This window comes from Mesoplodon densirostris, chromosome 13, assembly GCF_025265405.1.
Source record: "Mesoplodon densirostris isolate mMesDen1 chromosome 13, mMesDen1 primary haplotype, whole genome shotgun sequence".
NCBI classification, from domain to species: domain Eukaryota; kingdom Metazoa; phylum Chordata; class Mammalia; order Artiodactyla; family Ziphiidae; genus Mesoplodon; species Mesoplodon densirostris.
In genome coordinates, this window is record NC_082673.1 from 19,867,193 (window position 1) to 19,888,182 (window position 20,990).

Below are 20,990 nucleotides of genomic sequence, written 5' to 3' on the forward strand. Positions count from 1 at the left end.
TATAAATCAATAACAGAAAGATAACTGAAAAATCTCAAAGCAGATGAAGATTAAATGACACACTTCTAAAAATCAAATAAAGCAAAAAAGAAATATCGAGTTATTAAAAATATATTAATAAAATGAAAATGAAATAAACAATTTATCAAAATGTGTGGCATACACTGAAAACAGGACTTAGAGGGAAATTTGAAGAATTAAATGCATATATTAGAAAAGAAGAAAGATCTGAAATCAATAATGTAAGTTTCCACCTTAAGAAACTAGAAAAAGAGAGCAAATTAAATCCAAAGTAAGCAGAAAGAAAAAGGAATTGTAAGAATTCAAGTAGAAATCAATAAAATTTGAAACAACAGATAAAATTGGTGCAACCAAAAGCTGGTTCTTTGAAAAGATCAATTTTAAAAAAAGGCCTCTTGGGACTTCCCTGGCAGTCCAGTGATTAAGACTCCATGCTTTCACTGCAGGTGGCATGGGTTTGATCCCTGGTGGGGGAAATATGATCCCTCATGCCGCGTGGCACAGCCAAAAAAAAACAGCCTCTTGTCAGGCTAAGATAAAGAGAGTAAGAAAATTACTAATATCAAAAATGAAAGAGGGGGACATCACTACAGATTCCATGAACATTAAAAGGATAATAAAGGATTATTATGACAAAGCTAGGCCCACAGATTTGATACCCTGAAATTAACAGACACAATTCCTTGACAGACACAATTTGCCAAAACTCAAACAAGAAGAAATTGATGATCTGAATGGACCTATAACTATTGAATAAATTGCATCAATAATTAATAAAATTTGAAAACAGACAACACCAGGCCCAGATTGATTCACTAGTAAATTCCACCAAACATTTAAGGAAGAAATAATAACAATTCTCTATAATCACCTCAGAGGATGGAAGCAGGTGAAATACTTACTAAATCATTTTATGAGGACAACATTACCCTAATAGCAAAACCAGAAAAAGATTTTACGAGAAAAGAAAACTATAGATCAATATCTCTCAGGAACATGCAAGCAAAAATCCTCAACAAAATTTGAGCAAATCAAATCTAACAATGCATATGGAAAATTATACACCATGACCAGTGGGATTTAACACAGGTATGCAAGGCTGATTTGACATTTAAAAATCAGTGAATGTAATCTATCACAAGCTAAAAAATAAAAATCATGTGATCATATCAATAGATGGATAAAGAGCATTTGACAATTCCGATACCCATTCATGATTAAAAACTCTCAGTAAACTAGAAATAGAGGGGAACTACCTTAAATTGATAAAGATTACCTACAAAAAACCTACAGTGAATGTCATGCTTAATGGTGAGAAACTAGAAGTTTTCTCACTAATATCAGGAATGAGTCAAAGACATCCCCTCTTACCAATCCTTTGCACCATTGTACTGGAAGTACTAGTTAATGTAATGAGACAAAAAAAAAAAAAAGAAATAAAAGGTATACAGATTGGGGTGAAAGAGAGTCTCCTTTTAATTGCTGTGATTAGGAACTTCTGTACATGAAATGGAAAATGAGCTAAGTCACAAGAAAACACACTATGTATTTATCAGCAATACCACTGACAAGCAAACATGACAAAAGAAAAAGGTTTTGGTCTTTTCCATTCACTATTATGGTGAAAAACAGTAATTCTGGTTTAGATCACTTATGTTTCATATCAAGAGGAAAGAAACCAATCTGTTACTACATGGATTTCAGAGATTCCAGAAGCGAGACATATTTGTTTGACTCCAGACTTTCATATTTTAAGTTTCTTTTTACCTCTAAGATTTCTATAGATTATGGCATATCTATATCATTATATCTAACTACATATATCTACAGATATAGATATATAGATACACATAAATATAGAGATCCTAGTATTATGGAGTTCTTATTTGTGAAATTGTTACACTTGACACTAATATGCACTAATTGCATAAATAATTTTTTTCTTCTTAAGCCACAGGGGCAGGGGGAAGGCATAACTAATCCAATATTTACTCCAATAACCAGTCCACAAAAATGAATTATAATGAAACAATTTATGTGTTAATAGCAGTGGTTAAGTAATTTATTATTTAATCTCTGTTTTTAAAGAAAGAAAAACCTCCCTAGAGTCTCCCACCACCACCACCTGAAGTCTCACAATATGGTGCATTTAGCTGACAGAGAAAACCACTCCATCTAAACACATATACATGTTGAACAGTGTGTTATAAAAATAGCTGACATTTGTAATGTGTTTACTATATCCTAGACATGCTTCCAAATACTTTACATGTGTTAATTTAATCTTGTCAATAACATTTGAGGTTGTGTATTAATAAGTGTAAAATAAGCCACAGTCCCAAAATCACAGTGGTTTAACATAATAGTATTTATTTACCACTCATGTCATAATCTATGAAAATCCAATTGGTTCTACCGCATATCATAGGGTGGCTTCTTCCATTTGGAATATAGTCATCTTCAACATGTGGCCTCAAGTCCCTGGGGGTGGAAAGAGAATATGGAAAACTGTAAATGGGAGATTTTCACGGGTTATGGATGGAAATGACATACATCACTTTCACCCACATTTTCTTGGCTGTAGCTCAGTCTCAGCCCAACTTCAAAGTGACTGAGAAATGAATGTGCCAAGTAAGAACAAAAAAATGATGAGCATAGATTCAGTCTTTACTAATATCTGTTCTTCTGATCATTACGTATCAGTTTTCTCTGTTTTTCCCTTAAGGAGATAGGTCCCATCCAGACCTTGCACTTAGCTCAATGTCTACTGCCTCTAAATGATGTTCAGTCTGTTTCTGGGTGTGGCTTCTGGTCCAGTTATTCTAATTAAAGAGATAAAGTATCTTTTCTGCTAATACCTTCTGACACTCAAACACACACATACCTAGTACAAAATAGTGTAGCAGGGTTGGGATAACCATAATAATAAATCTTATTGAGAAAAGAGGGAATGAAATACACACAAACACACAATAGACACTTGTCTAAAGCAATTTTGAAATCTTGCTGGGCAGACACTGTGAAGGCTTCTAACCCTGTTGGTAGGGATAGTTCCTTGATTAACCCTATTTTGGTGTCTTGGAAAATTCTTTTGTTATTTTGTTCCTTCACTTCAGACTTTACCCTCTAAGAGGTTATTTAAGGCTATCAAGCTTGAGAGAATAGACTACACCTCTTAATCTGAACTATGCTGCAAACTTGAGTCTTAGTGGAAATTTATATTCAAAGCTTTCTCAGTTTTATCTTTTACTAATTGGGATACAGAAGCAGTAGACTTTTCAAAAAATATTAAGGTCCTATATTTCAAGACTATCATTGTCCTTCTCAATCTGAGTGGTTTTTGTTTGTTTGTTTGTTTGTTTGTTTTAACATCTTTATTGGATTATAATTGCTTTACAATGGTGTGTAAAGCAATTATAACAAAGTGAATCAGCTATACATATACATATATTTATATATGTATATAACAAAGTGAATCAGCTATACATATAGCTTTATAACAATGTGAATCAGCTTTATAACAAAGTGAATCAGCTATACATATACATATATTCCCATATCTCAAAGTGAATCAGCTATATAACAAAGTGAATCAACTTTATAACAAAGTGAATCAGCTATACATATACATATATTCCCATATCTCCTCCCTCTTGTGTCTCCCTCCCACCCTCCCTATCCCACCCCTCTACACGGTCACAAAGCACCGAGCTGATCTCCTTGTGCTATGTGGCTGCTTCCCACTAGCTATCTATTTTACATTTGGTAGTATATATTAGTCCATGCAACTAACAAAGGACTAATCTCCAAAATTTACAAGCAGCTCATGCAGCTCAATATCAAAAAAACAAACAACCCAGTCCAAAAATGGGCAGAAGACTTAAATAGACATTTCTCCATAGAAGATATACAGACAGCCAACAAACACATGAAAGGATGCTCAACATCACTAATCATTAGAGAAATGCAAATCAAAGCTACAATGAGGTATTACCTCACACCAGTCAGGATGGCCATCATCAAAAAGTCTTACTGTTAATCTTGGCAATTTTCACCTAAAATCATTTTGGTTTTGCAATATCTTGCCAAACACAGCCAAATTTAGACAGTTACATACTACAATTTTGAGTCATTTCAATTATATCTCATGATGCTATCTTTCAGATTATCATGGGCAACATTTTTCCAAATGCTTGTCACTGAATATTATTGATTACCAATTTTATGACCCCAGTATCAGTTTCCTCTCTGGCTATCATTTGGTATATCAAAGGCGTCTTGTTTTTGGTTTCTGTTATGGCAGCTTCTATAACAAACTATTCAGTATCAACTACAGAGTATCAATTTCTGTTTTAAGCAAGATAGCAAAACTGGCAGTTGAATAAAAAACAATACCCAAGCCTCTGGCTTAATATTATAAAGTGTGTTTCTTCCTCATGTCACAATTTATTGATGATCACATATTTCTTCTCCAAGCAGTGATTCAAGGACTGAAGTTCCTTCCTTTTTTATGGTGCATAAATTTTAAACACATGGTCTTTAAAATATTTGTGAAATGGAATGAGACCTCGGAGATTTATGTATGAGAGAGTTCCACTTCCAAATCTGGCCCATATTATTTCTTCTCATATTCCATTTGACAGAAATCAGTTATAAGGCAACCAGCAAGTCTCTGTTTTCAGAATTCAGATCTCTAGCATCTTCTCAGTCTGTAATATATTGGTCTGGCCAAAAAGTTCATTCAGGTTTTTCCATATGATGTTACAAAACAAACTTTTTGGCCAACCCAATATTTTCAAATGAAGTTGAATAATGTGGTGAGTTAAACAATTGAATCATAGATGGATAAACAGTCATAGGTTGTTTTACCGAATTCACCCTATTTGAAAGTAGCAAAAGTGACTCTAAATCCAGAAATCTAACTCTGGATTCATACTCTAATCACTAAGAAATATATTTTAAATATATGAAACAGCAAGAGTATTACCATTTGTCTAAAGCAAAACAGGATTCTCAAAACTGGAATGCTGACAGGAATAGCCAAAATCACAGCAGCTGATTAGACCCAGACTGAGATCTTAGAGATCAGAGACTGGGGTTTTAATGTCCATATGATAAAAAATAACCTTGGGGTTATACAAGTAAAAGAAGCTGGAACTATTATCCCTGCATGATGCTGGAAATCTCTTAAAGTGACCCATTCTGTGACAAGGAGAATTAGGAAAATCTTTGGATGATGGCCTTGAAAAAAGTAAGGTAAATCTAGTGAGAAAAAATATAATCATGTTAGTTTTGTTGCAGGCCAAATTATCTCTACCTGTACTGTGAAGGAAGCTTAAATAAGAAATTAATGTAAGACCTCACCCAGGGATGGTAAAACCACAGATGTTCCAGCCACAAACAATGCCAAAGCCACAATATAAAAAATATTTTTTAAATGCAGAATGCAATATACTTCCTCTGGGAAAGAAAAAAAATTGTAAGAATAACAAGGGACTTGAACTGTACCTCATACCAAATGTACCTGAAAGACATATACAGAGCATTCCACCCAATAGCAGCAGAATACACATTCTTTTGAAGTCCATACAGAACATTCTCCAGGATAGATAATATGATAGGTCACAAAACAACTCTTAGCACATTTAAGAAGACAGAAATTATACCAAGTATCTTTTCAGAGCACAATGGTAAGAAATTAGAAATCAATGACAGGAAGAAAGCTGGAAATATACAAATGTGGAAACTAAGCAACACACTCCTGAACAACCAATGAGTCAAAGATGAAATCAAAGGCAAATTAAAAAAAAATTGAAACAAACAAAAATGGAAATAGAACATACCAAAACTTATAAGATGTCCACTAACTCCATGGACAGTTAGTCCAGATTCCCATGCAGACTGGTTGATATTGGAGGACAACAGCAAGAAGGTAGGCTTGCCTCTGGGTCTTTTTATCCTCTGACTTCTCCTCCTCTTCATCTTGGCTATTAAACACCCAGTAGGCAACCTCGACCAGTCACGAGGTTAGGGATATCTGGTTCTAGTTCCAGTTTCTAAAGTTTATGCCTAATGTCAGGGACACTTTGGGAAATGAAATATGACCTCAGGATTGTATTTTCTTCCAATGACTCAAGGTCAGTAGTAGTAGACATTGAGAGGCATTCCCTGAGGTGCTCTAGGAATGCTGAAGTGTTTTCTGTTGGCTCCTAATTGATTTCCTTTATTTTATTCCAATTGACAGGTTTCTTTCCTGCTACCTGGATTCCCTTTAGGATCGTTTTTTTGTTTGTTTGTTTGTTTTTGTTTTGTTTTGTTTTTTTATGGTACGTGGGCCTCTCAGTGTTGTGGCCTCTGCCGTTGTGGAGCACAGGCTCTGGACTCACAGGCTCAGCGGCCATGGCTCATGGGCCCAGCCACTCTGCGGCATGTGGGATCTTCCTGGACCGGGGCACGAACCCGTGTCCCCTGCACCGGCAGGCAGACTCTCAACCACTGCCCCACCAGGGAAGCCCTAGGATCGTATTTTTATAATGTACCAGCCTCTGTCTTCCATCCTCTTCTCTATTGTTTTGGTAGTCCCAGTTGGGTTCGTTGTCTTGGACCACTTGATTCCCTGGTCTGAAAATAGCATGACCTGCATCATTTCTGTTCTCACTGTCCGCTTCCTCTCCAACTTTTGAAAAGGTCAAAGCCTTTTCTTCCCCTGTTAGGAGTACACTGAGGAGGCTCTGGATGTCAGCCCAGGTGGGGTCATAAGTCTAAATGATTCTGCTAATCCAATTCAGGAACCCCTCTGGATTTTCCCCCAACTCCTTACTATGACTTTTCCAGTTACACGGGTCAGAAGTGGAAAATGGGATGTATACCTGGATGAGCCCTCCTTCTACATTGGGCATCTGCCTCAGATTCACATAAATACTGTAAAGCTCCACCATCATTGGTGACCCCCTTTTTGGTCATCAATGATACTAAACCCAAAGGGTATTTTTCTGTTCTTATATCCCTTTGTGCCTCAGGAGCATTTGACATTGTTGACTCTGGCTTATTGGAAAAACTGTCTTTCCTTAGCATATTGGCCCTGTACTCTCCTGTGTGTTTCTTCCTGCCATACTGATCTTTTCTTGTTTAGCCTCTATTGCTATCTCATCCCTTCTTTCATTGTTAGTGTTGCACAACTTCAGTCTTACACCTGTCCTTTTATCACAATGCACTCTCTCTTTAGGAAAAGGTTACCCATACTCATGACTTAAATTACCCTCTGTATCCTTGATCTCTCTTTGGAGATTTTTTTGTTTTTGTTTTGTTTTTTGTTTTTGTTTTTTTTTCTGGCCTCGCTGTGAGGTTTATGGGATCTTATTTCCCTGACCAGGGATCCAACCTGGGCCCTTGACAGTGAAAGCATGGAGTCCCAAATACTGAACCGACAGGGAATTCCCCATGTGTATACATTAAAATATCTTTTGTGAGTTCTAAAATAACTTCAATCCAACAAATCCAAAATTCAAAATTAAGCTCACCATATTCCACAATAACCAGTAGTTTCTGTCTCAGTGAATGGCCCTTCCATCCACTCAGTTGCATAAGTCAGAAACCCGAAGTCATTCTTGATACTCCCTGTGCATTATTTGTGGTATGAGATTAATCAGTAAGGCTTTATAAGGTCTTATTCCCCACAAAAGAGGGTGCAATTAAAAGTAGTCATAAAAGAAAATTCCCTAGCTGTCCAGTGGTTACGACTCTGTGTTTCCACTGCAGGAGTCATGGGTTAGATCTCTGGTGGGGAAACTAAGATCCTGTATGCCATGAAGTATAGACAAAAACAAACAAACAAACAAACAAAAACCTGTTTCAATTCATGTAAAATATACTTCAAGAAAATATATATATTTTTAAAAAGTAGTTGTAAAAAAGTAAACAGAAGTAAGGGTAGAAATATAAGATATTTCTGGAGAAACTGTAGTGAAAGTTGGCGAGAGCCACATACAAGTTCTTCTCTGGTCCTTACTCAATACTTGTATACATATTTGGGAAAAAGCATAGACAGGGTCAAACATCTGTGCCTCTCAGAGAAATATCTGTCCAGCTACTTTTGGGTTTTCTCTGGAAAAGTGACATAGTACTTATTGGGATAGGCCTTTAAAAAGAGACATTGTTTCTCTCAATGCCAATGGACAGGTCTGCTTTGAATCATCACTTAATATAAAAAATGCATTTGGACGTTAGTGTTCAGAATTCTCTTCTAACTTCAATCTCTTCCCAAACAGGGTGGGTGTACCAGCTCTGGGAAGAAATTAAAAGGTTTTAGCTTGTTTGTGTTCTTTTCCAGAGAACATGCTTCTGAAAAAGATACATTTTCTATTCTTTGTAAACTACAGGATAATGCATCTGGAGTAACTGTCCTTGTACATTCAGAATTAGCTGGGCAAGCCTTGTTGCTGCCTTAAGAGATTTTTAATTATATAGTTTATTTCAGTAATTGCTTTATTTTATAGTGCTCTTACTTCCTGTAAGTGCACTTTGTGTACGTGGCAACTGTTGTTCCTTTAATTGTAAGGTTAAGTATCATATAATTACAGGGTAAATACACAGTTATTTCTGTCCTGTATGCCAGTATCTAGGTAACTTGGTATTTGTACAGAGGAACTAAATGTTTCTTGGGGATCTTTCCTTTGATTCCCACATAAATTAAGCTCCAGTGCAAAATGTGATCATGTATTATATTCTTTTTCTTTTTAAAGCATTGTGAGTGCCAAAACAAAGTACACCTTTATGGAATAAATTACTTTATCATAGGCTTTTTTTAAAATACTATCACAAAAAGTTCTCATAAGTTTCAAAGAAAACATATATATGGTACCTTTGATTTAATGCTTCTCAATTTCAAGTTTTGTCTTTGGTTGTTGTTAGTAACTCTCAGCTTAAAATCTAATACATCTAACTGAAAATGAAGACAAAAAAGCCACAGTTCAGAGTATATTCAAATTATAATGCTACAAACTAAAACAGTAAAAATGAAAAAAATGAACACTTTCATTTCAGTTTCTTTAACTGTTACCATAATTATTAAAGATATTCTTATTTTCTGATTTTTGTAAGTAGAAAATTTCCAACTTTGAATTAACTTCTACAATGATTCTAGAATTGGAAATATTTTTTTAATTATATATTTTATATTTTAGTATTTCCCCATGAATCATGCCTAATAACCAAATAAATATGGTTCATTAATCAATTCATTCTATTGACATTTATTTGATCTCTACTATGTTCCAGGACTAAACATACTGCATTCAGTGTGTTTCATTATCTAGTGGAAATAAACAGATAAACCAATAATTGTAATTTGTGTTAAAAGTTCCCTAATATTGCTCCATAGAGGGCCCAGATGTGGCAAAGAGGAGAGGGTCATCAGTTACAATGAGGGCAGACCAGGGTGGAGATCAGGAGGGAAAGAAATTGAATCTTTAAAGGTGAAAAACTGTCCTCTAGACAGGTAATACGAATTTCAAAGACAAGAGTATATTTACCTATGATTTCAAAAATTACAATAATGACTGCTACCTATTAAGGCTAGGTAGAAAGAAATAGTAGTTTCATTTTGTAGTAGGTCAGATATCCACATGATGCTATTAGGCCAACAATTATATAATAGCTTAGAGTCTACTAGTAATGAGATTATTTAGTGGCAAGGAGAATTATAAATAAGATTTTCTATTGACCAAAGACTATAACCCTAATAGAAGTAAAATGAATTGTTCAGGATTGGATTGGTAATTAAAGGATGTGAATTTGTAGAGTTATTGATGGCCCAGAGAACATCCTGCCATGGAACAGGGACCACAGATTACTGACCCTGGCATATTAGAGTCTTCAGCATGTATATGAGTCTACTGCTCCCAGATGAAAGAGGCATCTCTGTGGCCCATCTCCTACACATAATGCAACAAACCAATGGCTGTGTCATTATCACCTCTTATCATATATTTGAATAAACCAATATACAGTTTGGCAAAATTAAGGTACAAATGCATATGGGACAAAGGCACAGAGATGTGAAAGAGCAACCCGATTTCACTGATGAAGTAACTGCGACATAGATATGTTGAGTAACTTACACACAAAATATAGGTACTCAGTGTCAGAATTAGTGTATAATGCCTGTCCCATTTACAACTATATTACGGTATCATGGTCTAGACAAAGGGTGATCAAGGACAGTGTGCAGTACCTAATTGAGCTTGTGGACCCAACTCAGTGTGCCTGGGCCTGCTAGCTTGTGATGGTGGCTTCTGAGAATTATTTACTGAGTAGACTTGACTAAGGCCTGTGCCTCTATGTCTTTTAATTGCACCTGGGTGTGGTGTTTGCACAATGACCACTGTGCATTGGCGAGACAGAAATCTCCCCACCCTTTCCATATCCTGAACATGCACAGATCTGGATAAGTTTCTGGGGGGGTGAGGACAAGGAAGAAGGAAAGAAAGAATTCCAAGAAACCTCTTTGGCTAAGTGATTTTCTGCTTCCTACTGAAGTTTTCTGGTTGACATTCAAGTTTCTGGAAACAATGAGTAATTATGTGGTTGGAGGGTGGTTCATTAGCTTCCATCATCATGAAATTCACCTGTGGCCTAGTGAAATGTATGTCTAAAACATTCATTAAATGGATATAAACAGAAACAGCCAAAATCCAATGGTTTTAATACACTTTTATTTTGGAATTATTTTAGAGTTACAGAAAATTTGCAAATATAGTATGGAATTCCGATATATGTCCTTCATCCAGCTTCCTTTAATGTAAACATTTTATATAACCATCGTACATTAATCAAAACTAAGAAACTTACTTGTGGTTAGGACTTTAAACACTTTACTGAGAGCCATGAAAGGTTAATGAATAAATGAAGATTGCATTCCATATCCTTGTTTGGAAGACTCAATATTATATTGATGCCCATTATCTCAGGATTAATATATAAATTTAATGCAATCACTATGAAATGCAAGTAGAATTTTCTTTAGAACTTGACAAAATGATTTTATTTTACAAAAGTACAGTGATAAAAAATTATCCTACTAGATATTAAAATATGTTACTTACTTAAAATGATGTGGTATTGATGTAACAGACAATATAAATGGGTCAAGAAACAAACCTCAGAAACAGATCTAGATAAACACAAAAATATGATAAATGTTATAGTTCAAATCAGGAGAAAAGGATGAATTACTGCATAAACATTTTGGATAAAAATGACCAGAGAGTTATTTTGATTTTGAGAAACATAAATCAAAACAAATTCCTAAGAGATTGAACTTGTTAAACAGAATAATAGCACTAAAATTATATATAAGTAATATATATGTATATAATTTTATAGTGAGAAAAGATGTTAAAAAGTTACAACAAAGGCAGAAATAACAAATAAACATCAATTTGATTGCATACATTTTAAATATATTTCCACGTGGAAAAGGAAAGAAAAGCTTTATTTCTTAAGGTTGTAGAAGATGACACTCCAAAATATGCCACATTGACATAAAGATTCTTTTGAGCTAAGGGCACTTAAAAAAACAAACAAACAAAAAACAGCAAATGCAAGCAGGGCATTTTAATATCCCCTTTTCTTCTAAAACAGGAGATAAAAATTCCCATGTGAAAGATGTCCTTCCTGTACCAGGAGAAAAGAATCATTCTCCAATGGGAAGTCAAAGCTGAGAGAATTCTGTACAAACAGAACTTGTGAAAATAATTCTTATCTTTCTTTATCCTCCCCATACATTTTAGTTCCTTTTCTATAATTGCCTCTCTTTGTTCAACTTACTAAAAAAGTATTTAGATTTTGCCACTACTTTGGGCCTCATTTCCTGTGTCATGTAAAACTTATATAAATTTGTATGCTTTGCTCCTATTAATCTAATGTTTACTTTCATACCCAGCCTACCTTCAAAACATATTAAGTTTTCATATGGAAAAATAATAAATTTAAAAATAGATTAAAAAATCCAAACACAGAGAAGACAATTACTCTTAAATTATTTTTAAAAAACACTTAAAATAAGACCAAAATTTGAAAATTTCACTTAGAATAAAAAAATGAACATGAATAAGAACTGTGCAGGAAAAGACATGGAAATAGCCAATAAACACATTAATAAATGTTCTGACTTGGAAAGACGTGCAATTTTCAAGAAGATACCATTTATCATTTAGTAAACTGAGAAAGATTTAACTTAAAAATGACTACAGCCAGGGTTGTCTTGAAACAAGGAGATTGTGGAAAGTCAATTCATAGACTCCATAAAACCATTCTATGAATCACTTTGGCAATATATATCTAACCCTTAAAGACTGCAATTCCATTTTTAGTAATCTATCTCTAGGAAACTGCGAAATATTAAGATAAATTTTAAGCACAAATACAGTTATTGTTGCATCACTTAACAAATAAAATTAGAAGTAATAGAAAGGCCTTTCTATAAAGAGTGATTGAGAAAATTGTGTTTCATGTATATGCTGAAATACTAGAGATTAGTAAGATTATTTTGAAGAAAAGTATTGATTTTGGAAATGTTTACAATATATTAAGTAAGAGAGCATACTATAAAACATAATTGCATAAAATATATATATACATAAAAATGTCTGGAAATATATAGATCAACATGAACTTTTAGTAATAATGAATTATTTCCTTGCTAGTTTTAATTTATATTATTCTTTTTCTATATATTTATTATGCATTTTATAGTTTAAAAATAAAATAAATCACAGAAATTGTCTCCATGCTAATCAGGTAAATTTGATAGACAAATAAATACCACACAACTTTTCTTTGTACTAAAAATTGCCACCAGTAACAATCATTTTCCTAAGCAATGGTATGAAAGGCCTCTAAAAATTTATAGTAAATGAGAATGTGTTCCATCATTAATATCATTTGAGTTAAGTCAGATGAGGCCCTAAGGTCACATGGAGTCTTTAATGGAGCATATGTTTGATTCAATAGAAATGTTATAGCAAGAACATTTGCATCAATGGACTACACATGAATTAAAGATTAAGTGAATCAAAAGCCTTAATGTACTGATTTGAAGTCACAGAATTTGTATAATTGTTAAATGTTTCATTAATTTACCAAATGGTTCCTACTCATGTCTTTTTCAATTTGCAAATTAGAGATAGTACAAAATACATTCAGTCTGTGCACCATATGAACCATTAAGCTAATACTTAGAAAATACTTAGAGATCTTTTGAAGTATGTAAAATGTATATCAATGGAAAGCATATTATGTCTTTTAAGAGAAAGTCTTATGACTATAGATAATTTCTGAAAAATATTGAGCTTCAAATATTCCCATTCTAATAATATTAAATATAGTACAAAAGTATAGCAATGTATAAATTAAAATGGTTTGCCATGTGATTTCATTGAAATTCACATCAACTCTGTAAAATAGATAAGTAAATGCCATATACCAATTTGTGGAAAGGGAGGCTAAGGTGTGAGATATAATTCTCTCCTTGTCAGAAAAGAGTGGTCAGTTATTGGTGTCTATCTCTAAACAGTCTTAACAGATTTTTAGAAGGAGATAGCCAGGATTGTGACAAACTTCTAAAATTATTTCATATGAACATCAGTTGAGAGAACTGAGCTTGGAGAAGAGACCATGCTGGATACAGATAAAAGCCAGGTTCAAATGTCACCATGCTGGCTTGGATAACAGGGAATCTCAGGTTTATTTTTGTTTTGCTTTGAATCAAAAGAAACAGGTTTACAGCTTGGTTCTGCCACTCAGTAACTATGAAACCTGAGGAGTCTTGCATTCCTCATCCTTAAAATGAAGGTTTTGATACCTCCATGTTAATGGATTGAAATGTGGATTTGACTCTGAACCTGAGAAAGGAATACAAAAGTTCCCCCAGTTAGATTAGAGAATGCTTTGAAACAGTAGCAGCCAATTTACCAAAATCAAATTCACCAACCATATTGGGAGGAAAATATTTTTTAAAAATTACTGAAGTCCCAGGGAGAGTGTGTGCATATAGTAGACACTCAGAAATATCAACATCATTTTGTTTCACCTGATGTCCTATGAAGGCACCAAATCTTTGATTGTTGAGTGTGATTTTGATAAATGGGTTATTGTTTCAAAGCCTGTTCCTCAGCTTGAGAGTCAGACACATGGCTGATCATCTTCCAAGTATTTTGGTTTGAGAAAGAATATTAAGAGCTCTGAGTAATTTAGGCATCCACTTTCATCCCCAACTACTCAATGCTGTTTTCCTCAGTATTGTTTTGGGAAATAACTTTCTCTCTCTCTCTCTCTCTCTCTCTCCCTCTTCTTTTTTTTTTTTTTTTTTTTTTTGATTGGGTAATTCATGTTACCTTTCAGATGTAGCATTCTCAATAGTTAAGGCTGAAGTATAATCTGGAAATTGGGCTGCAATTTTTGGCAGTTCTAAGAACCTGTGAGGATTCTCCAGTGGTCCTGTATATGACTTTATAGAGTTTACTGGCAACTCCAATTTCATACAATTTAACTCTAGACATCACTAGGACTCCAACTTCACAAGATTAAATTCAAGATCTTTCAATTCACCAGATGACCACTAATCTAATGGTTATACTCAGAGTTTCTAGAATGAAATAATCTAGGTTCTAAATTTCCTGTAACATTTATTGGTTATGTAAACCTCTCAGTACCCCAGTTATCTCTGCTGTAAGGTAAGAATTTTTAATAGTACGTGCCTTGAGGTCCTGTTATGGGAATAGTATGAATAAATATATATAAATGGTTGGAATGATCCCATAATATAAATGTTGAATAAATATTAGCTATTTATATTTACCAAACTAGCCACAATGATGTACTGTGAGCACAATGTCTGTTGAAATGATTAAGACATACGGTTTGAAAATCTCTTCCAGGCTTTTCTTGGTTGAGGTTTAATATCCACTCAGTTAGATTCAGGGTAGCATTGAACACCTATTGGCAAGCTGTCTGACTGGTAGAAATCCAGTCTGAGATTAGCTTTCCAAGACTCAATTTGTTCAGGTTAAGCTAGTGTAGTATTGATCTTAGATCTTTACCCTTATGTATTATGAGGAAAAAAAGGAAAAGAACAAGATGAAGGAGAGGCAGTAGATTTTAGTAGTTAAACCATTATACATGAACAGTATTATTAGAGGAGAAAAGAGGAGATACTGGGAGAAATAAAAAGGGCAGATAACTGATTTAGTGTCTAAGGTGAAGTTTTGAAATTGTAATGGGTTTTGGCTGAAAAGAATAGAGTCCAGGAACTCAATAGATTAGATTCCTTGGGTAAAGACGTGGGAGTTAAAGAAAATATTAAAAAGATCTTAGAGCTGCTAGTGGTTATATAAGCAGAGCTGCATACATGACATAGTATCAATTCTAGTATTATGCTTATCATAATATCAGAGAAATATGACAAATAATTATAAAAGATTCATGAAGAGAGATAAAGCAGGTCAAAATCCTTTGAAGTATTTATGCTTTAAAAGTACATGTAGGTATTCTAGGGCCTCCCTGGTGGCTCAAGTGGTTGAGAGTCCGCCTGCCGATGCAGGGGATACGGGTTCGTGCCCCGGTCTGGGAGGATCCCATATGCCGCGGAGCGGCTGGGCCCGTGAGCCATGGCCGCTGAGCCTGCGCATCCGGAGCCTGCGCGTCCGGAGCCTGTGCTCCGCAACGGGGGAGGCCACAACAGTGAGAGGCCCGCATACCGAAAAAAAAAAAAAAAAAAAAAAAAAAGTACATGTAGGTATTCTTTAATTAATTATCAATTAGTTGTTTGGAATTCAAAGTATTTTCTCCTAGAAAGACTGCTTTGAATTATAGTAACGTCCCAAAACAACCACCAAATATCTATAACTCAAAATACAACTGTAGAGTACTACTGAAAGCATCACTTTATATCTGTATGTAGAAGGCTTCCTATAATATACAATGTGAATTCCTGATTAAAAATAAATTTAAAACCCACACATTTCTTAAGTCATGAATAGAAGGTTATTCTTTAAAATAGTAAAGGTTATCTATTTGAATTCAATGGTGCAATAAACATTAACATGAAATTTGGCATGCTCACTTAAAATCAAACCTAGTTAAGGATGCTTAGTATCAGTATTCTGGAATATCTAGTCACTGCAATCAGAATAAAAATTGATAAATATAAGCATTGAAAAAGAAGAGATTAATAAATTTTATTTGCATATAATGGACATCAGGAAAGTGTTACAAAATAAATAGAAAATTATTTGGATATAATAATCTCTGAAAAGTAGATAGATTAAAAATATAGGTTAGCTTAAAGATGGTGGAAGAGTAAGACGTGGAGATCACCTTCCTCCCCACAAATACATCAGAAATACATCTACATGTGGAACAACTCCTACAGAACACCTACTGAACACTGGCAGAAGACCTCAGACCTCCCAAAAGGCAAGAAACTTCCCACGTACCTCGGTAAGGCAAAAGAAAAAAGAAAAAACAGAGACAAAAGAATAGGGATGGGACCTGCACCAGTGGGAGGGAGCTGTGAAGGGGGAAAGGTTTCCACACACTAAGAAGCCCCTTCGCAGGCAGAGACAGGGTGGTGGTGGAGGGGGGAAGCTTCAGAGCTGCGGAAGACAGTGCAACCACAGGGGTGCGGAGGGCAAAGCGGAGAGATTCCCGCACAGAGGATCGGGGCCGACCAGCACTCATCAGCCTGAGAGGCTTGTCTGCTCACCCGCCAGGGTAGGCGGGGCTGGAAGCTGAGGCTCGGGCTTTGGAGGTCGGATCGCAGGGAGAGGACTGGGATTGGTGGCGTGAACACAGCCTGAAGGGGTTAGTGCACCACAGCTAGCCGGGAGGGAGTCTGGGAAAATGTCTGGACCTGCTGAAGATGCAAGAGGCTTTTTCTTGCCTCTTTGTTTCCTGGTGCACGAGGACAGGGGATTAAGAGCACCACTTAAAGGAGCTCCAGAGACGAGCACAAGCCGTGGCTATCAGCGTGGACTCCAGAGATGGGCATGAGATGCTAAGCCTGCTGCTGCTGCCACCAAGAACCTTGTGTGCAAGCACAGGTCACTCTCCACACCTCCCTTCCCACGAGCCTGTGCAGGCCGCCACGGCCAGGGTCCCGTGATCCAGGGACAACTTCCCCGGGAGAAGGCAGGACGCCTCAGGCTGGTGCAACGTCATGCGGGCCTCTGCCGCCACAGGCTCACCCTGCATGGGTACCCCTCCCTCCCCCCGGCCTGAGTGAGCCACAGCCCCCGAATCAGCGGCTCCTTTAGCCCCATCCTGTCTGAGCAAAGAAGAGATGCCCTCAGGTGACCTACACACAGGTGGGGCCAAATCCAAAGCTGAACCCCAGGAGCTGTGCGAATAAAGAAGAGAAAGGGAAATCTCTCATAGCAGCCTCAGAAGAAGGGAATTAAATCTCCACAATCAACTTGAGGTACCTGCATCTGTGGAATAAGTGAAGAGACAATGGATCATCCCAAATTGAGGAGGTTGACTTTGCGAGCAACAATATATATATATATATATATTTTTCCCTTTTTCTCTTTTTGTGAGTGTGTATGTGTAAGCTTCTGTGTGTGATATTGTCTTTACAGATTTGCTTTTGTCCTTTGTCCTGGGATACTCTCTATCCATTTTTTGTTTGTTTGTTTGTTTTGTACAGTTTTCAGCACTTGTTATCATTGGTGGTTTTGTTTTTTGGTTTGTTTTTTCTCTTCTTTCTTTCTTTTCAATTACTATTATTTTTTTAATAATTATTTTTAAATTAATTACATTTATTTTATTTTATCTTTTTCTTTCTCTCTTTCTTTTTTTCTCCCTTTTATCCAGAGCCATGTGGATGACAGGCTCTTTGTGCTCCAGCCAGGCATCAGGGCTGTGCCTCTGAGGTGGGAGAGCCAAGTTCTGGACACTGGTCCACCAGTGACATCCCAACTCCATGTAATATCAAATGGCGAAAATCTCCCAGAGATCTCCATCTCAGCGCCAAGACCCAGCTCCACTCAACGACCAGGAAGCTACATTGCTGGACACCCTATGCCAAACAACTAGCAAGACAGGAACACAACCCCACCCATTAGCAGAGAGCTGCCTAAAATCATAATAAGGTCACAGACACCCCAAAACACACCACCAGACATGGACCTGCCCACCAGGAAGACAAGATCCAGCTTCATGCATCAGAACACAGGCACTAGTCCCCTCCACCAGGAAGCCTACACAACCACTGAACCAACTTTAGCCACTGGGGACAGACACCAAAAACAATGGGAACTACGAACCTGCTGCCTGCAAAAAGTAGACCCCAAACACAGTAAGTGAAGCAAAATGAGAAGACAGAGGAACACACTGCAGATGAAGGAGTGAGGCAAAAGCCCACCAGACCTAACAAATGTTGAGGAAATAGGCAGTCTACCTAAAAAAGAATTCAGAATAATAGTAAGTAATAGTAAAGATGATCCAAAATCTTGGAAATAGAATGGAGAAAATACAAGAAACATTTAACAAGGACATAGAAGAACTAAAGACCAAAACAGTGATGAAGAACACAATAAATGAAATTAAAATTTCTCTAGAAGGGATCAATAGCAGAATAACTGAGACACAAGAACGGATAAGTGACTTGGAAGATGGAATAGTGGAAATAACTACAGCAGAGCAGAATAAAGAAAAAAAAGAATGAAAAGAATTGAGGACAGTCTCAGAGACCTCTGGGACAACATTATATGCACAAACATTTGAATTATAGGGGTCCCAGAAGAAGAAGAGAAGAAGAAAGAGAATGGGAAAATATCTGAAGAGATTATAGTTGAAAACTTCACTAATATGGGAAAGGAAATATTTAGTCAAGTGAAGGAAGCACAGAGAGTCCCATACAGCATAAATCCAAGGAGAAACATGCCAACACAGATATTAATCAAAATATCAAAAATTAAATACAAAGAAGATATATTAAAGGCAGCAAGGGAAAAGCAACAAAAAACACAGAAGGGAATCCCCATAAAGTTAACAGCTGATTTTTCATCAGAAACTCTACAAGCCAGAAGGGACTGGCAGGACATATTTAAAGTGATGAAGGAGAAAAATTTACAACCAAGATTAATCTACCCAGCAAGGAACTCATTCAGATTTGACAGAGAAATCAAAACCTTTAAAGAAAAGCAAAAGCTAAGAGAATTCAGCACCACCAAACCAGCATTACAACAAATGCTAAAGGAACTTCTCCAGGCAGGAAACACAAGAGAAGGAAAAGACCTGCAATAACAAACCCAAAACAATTAAGAAAATGGTAATAGAAACATACATATTGATAATTACCTTAAATGTAAATGGATTAAGTGCTCCAACCAAAAGACATAGACTGGCTGAATGGATACAAAAGCAAGACCCCTATATAAGCTGTCTACAAGACACCCACTTCAGACCTAGGGAAACATACAGACTGAAAGTGAGGTGATGGAAAAAGATATTCTATGCAAATGGAAACCAAAAGAAAGCTGGAGTACCAATTCTCATATCAGACAAAATAGACTTTAAAATAAATACTATTGTTCAAGGGATCAATCCAAGAAGAAGATAGAAAAATTGTTAACATTTATGCACCCAAAATAGGAGCACCTTAATATATAAGGCAAATACTAACAGCCATAAAAGTGGAAATCAACAGTAACACAATCATAGTAGGGAACTTTAACACCCCACTTTCACCAATGGACAGATCATCCAAAATGAAAATAAATAAGGAAACACAAGCTTTAAATGATATATTAAACAGGATGGACTTAATTGATATTTATAGGACATTCCATCCAAAAACAACAGAATACACATTCTTCTCAAGTGCTCACAGAACATTCTCCAGGATAGATCATATCTTGGGTCACAAATCAAGTCTTGGTAAATTTAAGAAAATGAAATCATATCAAGTATCTTTTCCGACTACATTATGAGACTAGATATCAATTACAGGAAAAAATCTGTAAAAGATACAAACCCATAGAGGCTAAACAATACACAACTTAATAATCAAGAGACCACTGAAGAAATCAAAGAGGAAATCAAAAAATCCTAGAAACAAATGACAATGAAAACATGATGACCCAAAACCTATGGGATGCAGCAAAAGCAGTTCTAAGAGGGAAGTTTATAGCAATACAATCCTACCTCAAGAAACAAGAAACATCTCAAATAAACAAGCTAATCTTACACCTAAAGCAATTAGAGAAAGAAAAACAAACAAACAAAAAACCCAAAATTTAGAGAAGGAAAGAAATCATAAAGATCAGATCAGAAAAAAATGAAAAAGAAACAAAGGAAACAATAGCAAAGATCAATAAAACTAAAAGCTGGTTCTTTGAGAAGATAAACAAAATGGATAAACCATTAGCCAGACTCATGAAGAAAGAAGGGAAGAAGACTCAAATCAATAGAATTAGAAATGAAAAAGCAGAAGTAACAACTGGCACTGCTGAAATACAAAGGATCATGAGAGATTACTACAAGCAACTCTATGCCAATAAAATGGACAACCTGTAAGAAATGGACAAATTCTTAGAAGAGCACATCCTTCCGATGTTAAACCAGGAAGAAATAGAAAATATGAACAGACCAATCACAAGCACTGAAATTGAAACTGTGATTAAAAATCTTTCAACAATCAAAAGCCCAGGACCAGATGGCTTCAAAGGCGAATTCTATCAAACATTTAGAGAAGAGCTAACACCTATCCTCCTCAAACCCTTACAAAATATAGCAGAGGGAGGAAAACTTCCAAACTCATTCTATGAGGCCACCATCACCCTGATACCAAACCAGACAAATATGTCACAAGAAAGTAAACTACAGGCTAATATCACTGATGAACATAGATGCAAAAATCCTCAACAAAACACTAGCAAACAGTATCCAACAGCACATTAAAAGGATCA